The sequence below is a fragment of the Hemiscyllium ocellatum genome, unplaced genomic scaffold (assembly GCF_020745735.1).
Source record: "Hemiscyllium ocellatum isolate sHemOce1 unplaced genomic scaffold, sHemOce1.pat.X.cur. scaffold_684_pat_ctg1, whole genome shotgun sequence".
Lineage (NCBI taxonomy): Eukaryota > Metazoa > Chordata > Chondrichthyes > Orectolobiformes > Hemiscylliidae > Hemiscyllium > Hemiscyllium ocellatum.
Genome location: NW_026869170.1, coordinates 175711 through 184012, shown reverse-complemented (window position 1 = coordinate 184012; position 8302 = coordinate 175711). Strand labels below are relative to the sequence as shown.

General features: G+C 43.4%; 1 non-coding gene across 1 annotated transcript; it reads left to right on the top strand.

The window, feature by feature from the left end:
- Window positions 1–3126: 3126 nt before the first annotated feature.
- trnas-acu (transfer RNA serine (anticodon ACU)) lies at window positions 3127–3208 on the top strand. The gene has a single exon. It is a non-coding gene; the product is annotated as a tRNA-Ser (tRNA).
- The last annotated feature ends 5094 nt before the right edge of the window (window positions 3209–8302 follow it).

Genomic DNA, 8302 nt, shown 5'->3' with positions numbered 1-8302 from the left:
AAATCTTTGTTTTAAAGTCTTACTGCAACTCTTTTGCTTTTAATGAACGCACACATGGGATTCGGTGCTGTTATGATCCCCTAAACTGGAGAAGGAAATCCTTGCCTTCGAGGATACGTGTGGAATATTCACTGATTTATCCCAGTAATGGCAGGACTGTCCTCTGGAAGCATATGAGTAAAATTATTCAATGTTCCATGGAGTATCGTATGAGTGGTGAAGTGAATGTCTCCATTCGCAAATTAATCATTCAGTAGAATTCAATACAGGGACACATGTAATGATGAACACGTTGAACAAGAACATGGACATACAATGCACATTAACTATGATAATTACTCTGTGAAAACTGTTGATTTCAGATCCACGGTGGCCTTTGCTGATGGCATTTGCTGTCCAGAACCAGTCTGTACTGGAATGACTGGAGACACACTATCAAGTATTTGAACTTCAGTCGCCTTTAGAAATAGCTGAGACTCACTCAGGGCATGGGGAGTTAGAGATGCTGACCTCATCAACCTTTCGAACATTTCGTGGAAGAATAAAGGAAGTGATAGATAATTTTCGTCTCCATAGAGACGATGTTCATGAACTGGATAGATAATAATTTACCTTATTGGAGGTTATACAGAGAGGCGTCATATGTAAAAAGCAAAGAGTTCATAGTGTAACTGTGAAATCTGTAGGTCACCCTTAGTGGGAGCATTGTGTGTAATCCTTGTCCTCATGCTCCACCAAAAACATGTACAGAGGCACAGACTCTGTTTCCTGGATAGCAAGATATTAGAACGTCAATGACGTTGTTTACTGAGACATAAGGATATCAGAAAGAATACAAACGGGATGATAGAAAGAATGAAGGAGTTTATTCACAAGATTTGGAAATGCTGGTGCAGAAACACGCAAGTTTGAGGTAAACAAATGAGATTTTCACAAAATGTGAGGGTTGAATGACTAAATCGGGGAAACCCCTTCTTTCGTGTGAATCAATAACTTCAGTTAGGTCTTAAAAACCATGAGTGAATGTTTGGATGAGAGTTTCTTCCACTCAATAGAGTTAGTCAAATCGCGAACGACTTTCCAGAAATAAAGTGTAGAATCTGATTTCACAGTGTTTTAAAAGATACCTGAAAAAAACATACAAGGAGAAAGTCTTACATTGAGAGAAATTCAGTGTGGTTGCGTAAAAATTTCGAATTTGGTTGAGTTCAGACACAAAGACATTTCATGAATACGTACAACTGAATAAGATTGAGTATAAAAAGTTCATGGATTGATAAGGTGTGGCGTATTATTCAAGGTGAAACTCTGTAAATGGAGCTGATGTCCTAAAATAACTGCAGACAGAAGTTATAACCTAATGATAGGAATTGAATCGTCACTTGGACTTTAAAGATTTGACCACATTTACATGATGTTACGTATATTTCCTACATTCTTAACTCAACCTAAGAAATGCACCAAGAAGATTCTGTCCTTTTGTGTTGTTAACCCGCTGTACTTCTCTGCAGCACGCTATTGAAGATAAAATCTGCTCAAACTAACATTCAATTCAATACGAAATTCGAACGGTCCTATGTGTGTTTTTTTCTTTTGATTATTGCAATAACCTTTGTGAGTTTGTAACAAACTGCATAACATGAAACCAGTTCAGCATCTATTTTCCCGTAATTTAACGCAGTGCACATGCCAAACGTTATTCATCTGCTGAAAAATCAACTTTGCCTCTCTCTCCACACCTGTCTCTTCACGTTTTAAATACTTGTTTGTTGATCAAGGAGTCATTATCCAGAAAAGGACGTTTGCCAATCCACAAACACGGGTATTTTCCCATAAACTTGGCTTTGCTCAATATCACCTTCCATCCGTACCCCTCAAGACAATGAATAATTGAAGCTGCTCCATGTGAGGCTCAAATTTAAAACTTCGGAGGGCACAACCCATTATACTGGCACAGAGATACTGTGCACTGCCCACCTGCAGCACAGGAGCAACACATTAATGCTTACCTCCACATTCCTGGTTGTACCTTAACGTTTGGGAAACTGAGTTTCTCTGATTCCATGGCTAGTAACGATCATCTTCACCAGTGGTTCTGTACCTGAGTGGGGAAAGTGGTGAGCTGCTCATTGCAAAGATGGGTAGATTGTTGAAATATACAATGTCAACATTTGCCTTCACTAACCAATGTACATTTTATTTTGTTTTTTATCTGTAAAAATCTTAAAAATTTCATCTTTAACAGACTCAATGACAGGTCTCCATTGTGACTCTGGCATCAAATTCCAATTTGTAAACCCCCTCTGAATTCTTCCACCACAGTCCGTTGTTTGGGAAGTGTTCCTCTTGTGGGAAATGCACTTCCCCGTGTGTCAACTGCTGCTCCCAGCATTCTCTCTGGTACTGCACTCATTTTCCTTCTGACACTTGCTCACTGTGTTGCTGTGATCATACAGTGATTTGTTGTAGCATGGCCCAGGAAAATGACACAGATCAAGGTTTTTGCATTGTTGAATTCAATTGTCAGTTTAACCTCATTTAGGATTTTGAAGTTGTCTGTTCTGTACACAGGTGCGTGTCAAAAATATCTGAGCAGAAGAAAGGTGTTCCGAATAATGACATTGAGCACTATGCACTCTCCTCCAGTCCGGAAAACAATTCCTTACAGGCAATTTAATCGACAATAGACAATAGGTGCAGGAGTAGGCCATTCTACCCTTCCAGCCAGCACTACCATTCATTATGATTATGGATGATCATTCTCAATTAGTATCCTGTTCCTGCCTTATCCGCACAACACTTGATTACACTACCCTTATGAGCTCTATCCAACTCTTTCTTGAAAGAACACCTCCTGCTTTTTCAGGTTCTTCATTCCGTTGACTTCAAATATTCACAGATTTCAACAGACTTTGTTACATAGTCTTTTCTTCATTTTTGTTCAGATCACTGTGAGCAGAGTGTCACAGTGGGAATGCCGTTGCCCCACAACCCAGAGGTCAGACCATAGTCTTGGGACCGTACTGTGCTATTTAGCATTTCACTGGACCAGGGAGAAATATCTACTGTTCAGCATAATTTACGCAATTCACTTATTCATAAGTTCATACACATGCCAGCATATGTGACGAGGTGGCCGAGAGGTTAAGGTGATGGACTACTAATCCATTGCGCTCTGCGCGCGTGGGTTAGAATTCCACTCTCGTCGCTGTTTTCAATGTTGCTATTTTTGTATGTTGACACCTGTCTTATTGAAATTGGAACTCCAATGGTCAATTTATATGCATCGACGCTATCATAAAATCTCAAAGAATAATTTGAGTCAGTTGCCTAAATTGCATTGAAACGTAGATCACATCGGGATAATGAAAAGCAACGCGATTTTCTTTTTCAAGTCGAGCAGCTGGGACCTTTTATCATATGAAAGAGATCCAGGAAAACCAAAATACAAGAGATGTGAAGGGCGTGTTTATGTAATGGGATTCTTAATGACTGTTTTGTCAAATGAAATCTGGAACAGGTTGAGTAGAAGTGATTCATCTTGGTGAGAAGAGCACAGAAAAACTGCACAAAATAATGGAAATATTTCAAAAGGGGCAGGACGTGGGTGTTGGGGCACCGAGAACTGACTATAAATGCACAGTAGAGAATTGCAGATGTGGGTGCCATGCAGAAGTACGGAAAGACTTACACATTGGTCTCTTCCTCGCCCGTTGCTCTCGCCATTGATGAAGGCTGGGAACAAGGCACAGATAAACACAAGATGTGGGAATCAAGCTCCAAAACGTTATACACACACTGGATGCATCACATTGAACTATGAACAACTGGAGAAGTCAGCATGTTGACTGTAGGGACTGAACCTAAACTGTGGATCAATAATCGCAAATTCATGCAGAATTAGCATGAAAAATGATTTAATGTGGCTTTATACGCATGTCATTAATAGACGTTTCTTTCTAATACCCGTGTGGTTGAAAGAAGAGGACACCACATGTCAAGATGGATGACAACGTAGTTCACCCATGAATGCCCTCTGACTCAGTTCACGGTGAATTAAGAATGAATAACAGATCCTCTTCAGACCAATGATTACAATCCCTGGGAGAATAAGGATGAATAAAAATACATGGATAATGCGGAAAATGGGAATCGTGCCTTTGTGGACTCGAATTCAATTGATTATCAAACTAAACAGACACAAGAATACCCGCAGTACCAAGCAGTCAGGGCCATGGGGTGTCTGCAGGAAGGGATTCAATTACCTGCTCATGTTAAAACTCACTTGCTCAGTCACAATACACACAGGTCATTCACCACTCTCATACGTGAGAAGTGATCACTCTGGAGACCAACTGACGGAGTCACTAGCAAGTTTACAAATGACAGCAGGAATTAAATTCTACTGTTATTGCAGCTGTTAATCCCAACCAGCAATGAACCCTGTTTTGATGGGTGTTTCCAGTGGAGTTCCACAGTTTTCTGATGTAGACCAAATATTTAGACTTAGTTATAGGAGCCATGGTTCAGAGGTTTGCTGACGATGCAACAATTGGTCGCGTAGTTGACTATTATGAAGAATGTCAGAGAATGCAGGGATGCATCAATCAGGTGGAAAGGAAAAAAGTCGAACAGAATTGAATCCAGACCAATGAGTGTTAAAGAAATTTGGGAGAAGAAACAATAACAGTGAGTATCCTATGTGGTGTAGATCTTGGAAGAGATCTTGGAATGGACATTCATGATCACTGAAGATCAATGGACAGGGGAATCAGTTGTACTGAAGTGCGTACTGTAGATGCTGGAGATCAGAGTCAAGATTAGAGTGGTGCTGAAGAAGCACAGCAGGTCAGGCAGCATCCGAGTTGCAGAAAGAAATGACGTTTTGGGCAAAAGCCTTCATCAGGAATAAGGCTGGGAGCCTCGAGGTTGGAGAGATAAATGGGAGGGCTGGGGTTTGGGAGAATTTAGCTGACAGTGCAATAGGTGGATGGAGGAGGGGATAAGAGTGTTAGGTCGGAGAAGAGGGTGGAGCGGATAGGTGGGAATGAAAATAGACAGGTGAGACAGGTCAGCAGGACGGTGCCAAGCTGGAAGGTTGGAACTAAGGAAAGGTGAGGGAGAGGAAATGAGGAAACTGGAGAAATCCACATTGATGCAATGGGGTTGAAATGTCATAAGGCAGAAGATGAGACATTCTTCCACCAGGCGTCGGGTGGTGAGGGAGTGGTGGTGGAGGATGCCCAGGACCTGCATGTCCTCGGGAGAGTGGCGGGGGAGTTGAAATGTTCAGTCACGGGCATTGGGGTTGATTGTTACCGGTGTCCTGGAGATGTTCTCTGAAGCGCTCTGTGAGAAGGTGTCTGGCGGCCCCACTCTAGAGGAAACTGCATCGATAACAACGAATGCAATAAATGACATGTGTGGAAGTGCAGGTGAAATTTTGATGGATGTGGAAGGCTTCTTTGGGGCATTTGGCGGAGGTGGAGGGTGCGTGGGCTCAGGGTTTGCAATTCTTGTGGTGGCAGAGGAAGGTGTTGGGAGGGAGGTTGGGTCATTAAAGGGCGTGGACTTGACTAGGTAGTCGTGGAGGGAACTGTCTTGTCGGAAAGTGGATGGGGTGAGGAGGGAAAAATATCTTTGGAGGTCAGTGTTACTGATTTCTTTTGCAAAGCCACTGACTCCCACAGCTATCTGGATTACACCACTTCCCAAACCACCTACTGCATAAATACTATCCTGTGTACAGAACTCCTCCACCTCAATCGTATCTGCTCCCAGAAGACCAGTTCCAACATAGAACACACCTGATGGCCTCCTTCTTTAAGGAGCGGAACGTCCCCTCCCATGTGTTTGAAGATGTTCTCTAATGCATCCCAGCCATGCCCTGCACCTCCATCCATGAACCCCACACCTCAAAACACGGCCAGGACAGAACAAGGACAGAGGAAGGGCCTCACCTTCCATTCCACCAACCTCCGCATAAATCAATTATCGCCCGATATTTTCACCACCTCTAAATTGACCCCACCAGCCGGGATATATTTTCCTTCCCCAAACCTATCCACTTTCCTCAAAGACCTTTCCAATGGACGACCATTTTCTCCCGGCACCTTTCTATGCCACTGCAGGAATGCAAAACCTGAGTCCACATCTTGCCCCTCACCTCTGTCCAAGGCTCCAATGGAGACTTCCACATCCATCAAAAGTTCACCTGTACTTCCACACATATCACTCGTTACACCTGCTGCTCCAGATGCGGTCTCCTCTAAATTGGGTAGAGCGATGTCTTCTAACAGAGCACTTCAGAGAACATCTGCAGAACACCTGCAAGAATCAATTCCACTGCCCCATGGTCAAACATTTCAACTCCCCCTCCCTCTCCCCTGAGGACTCGCAGATCCTGGAGCACCTCCATCGCCATTCCCTCACCACCTGACACCTGGTGGAAGAACGCCTCATCTTCTTCCTCGGGATCCTTCAACCCCATGGCATCAATGTGGACTTCATCATTTTCCTCAATTCCTCTCACCCATCTTACCCCAGTTCTAAACTTCTAGCTCAGCACCGTCCTCCTGACCTGTCCCACTTGTGTATCTTCATTCTTACCTATCCGCTCTACCCTCCTCTCTGACATATCACCTTCACCTACTCCTCTATCTACCTACTGCACTCTCAGCGACCTTCTCCCCAGACCTAGGCCCTCCCATTTATCTCTCCACCCCTAGGCTCACAGTCTTGTTCCTGATGAAGGGCATCTGCCTGAAACATTGAATTTTCCTCAGATGCTGCTGGACCTGTTGGACATCTCCAGCACCACTTTCATCTTGAGGAGAATCAGTTGAATGAGATGTTTTTTGGATATTTTCGATGGTTGACCACAGGTTGAGGACGATAGTAGAATTTAGCACACACCAGTATAGCGAATAGCTGAAGGACTGAGCACAAGTCTGGTCACTGCGTTAATCAACATTTATTAAATTTTAAGATAAAAGATGGAGGTCTGAAGTATGCAACTTTGCCCATCAAGACTGCTTTACTATTCAATGAGTTTATCACTGATTTCTATCCAAGTCAGGGTGCTATGGGCCTTGGAGGGGAACTTTCAAATGGTAGTGTTTCGTTGCATCTTCCAACCTTGTCCTTCGAGTCAGTACTGTTGTTGAGCTTTGAAGGTTCTGTCAAAAATGCCCGGATGACTTACGCCATTGCATTGTGTAGTTGGTGCATTCTCTGCATTGTGCCTTAGCGGTGAAAGGACTAAATATTCAGGTATTGAAGAGGGTACAATCAAGTGACTGCATTGTCGTGGATGGTGCCTAGTACCTTAAGTGTTATTGAAGTTACACCCATCTAGGCAAATAGAGAGAGTTATGTTCCACATCTCATTTGTGCCTTATAAACGATGTAGGATTCATGGAGCAATGAGTTAGAACGTAGAGCATAGAACAAGGAACAATACAGCACAGAACAGGCCCTTCGGCACACGATGTTGTGCCAAACAATTGTCTTAGCATAAGCATCTATCCATGTACCTATCCAATTGCCGCTTAACGGTCACCAGTAATGCTGACTTGGCCACTCTCACAGGCAGGGCATTCCATGCCCCCATCACTCTCTGGGTAAAGAAACTACCCCTGACATCTCCCCATACCTTCAACCCTTCACCTTAAATATATGTCCCCTTGTTACACTCTATTGTACCCGGGAAAAAAGTCTCTGACTGTCTACTCTATCTATTTCCCTGATCATGTTATAAACCTCTATCAAGTCATTCCTCATCCTTCGCCGTTCCAATGAGAAAAAGCCTAGCACTCTCACCTATCCTCGTACAACCTATTCTCCATTCCAGGCAACATATTGTTAAATCTCCTCTGCACCCTCTCTAAAGCTTCCACATCTTTCCGAAAGTGAGGCGACGATAACTGCACACAGTACTCCAAGTGTGGCCTTACTAAGGTCCTGTACAGCTGCAGCATCACCTCACGACTCTTGAATTCAATCCCTCTGCTAATGAACGCTAATACACCATAGGCCTTCTTACAAACTCTATCCACTTGAGTGGCAACTTTCAAAAAGCTATGAACATAGACCCCAAGATCCCTCTGCTCCTCCACCTTACTAAGAACCCTACTGTTAACCCTGTATTCTGCATTCTTATTTGTCCTTCCAAAATGGACAACCTCACACTTGACAGGGTTGCACTCCATCTGCCTCTCCTCAGCCCAGCTCTGCATCATATCTAAGTCTCTTTGAAGCCGACAACAGCCCTACTCACTATCCACAACTCCACCAATCTTCG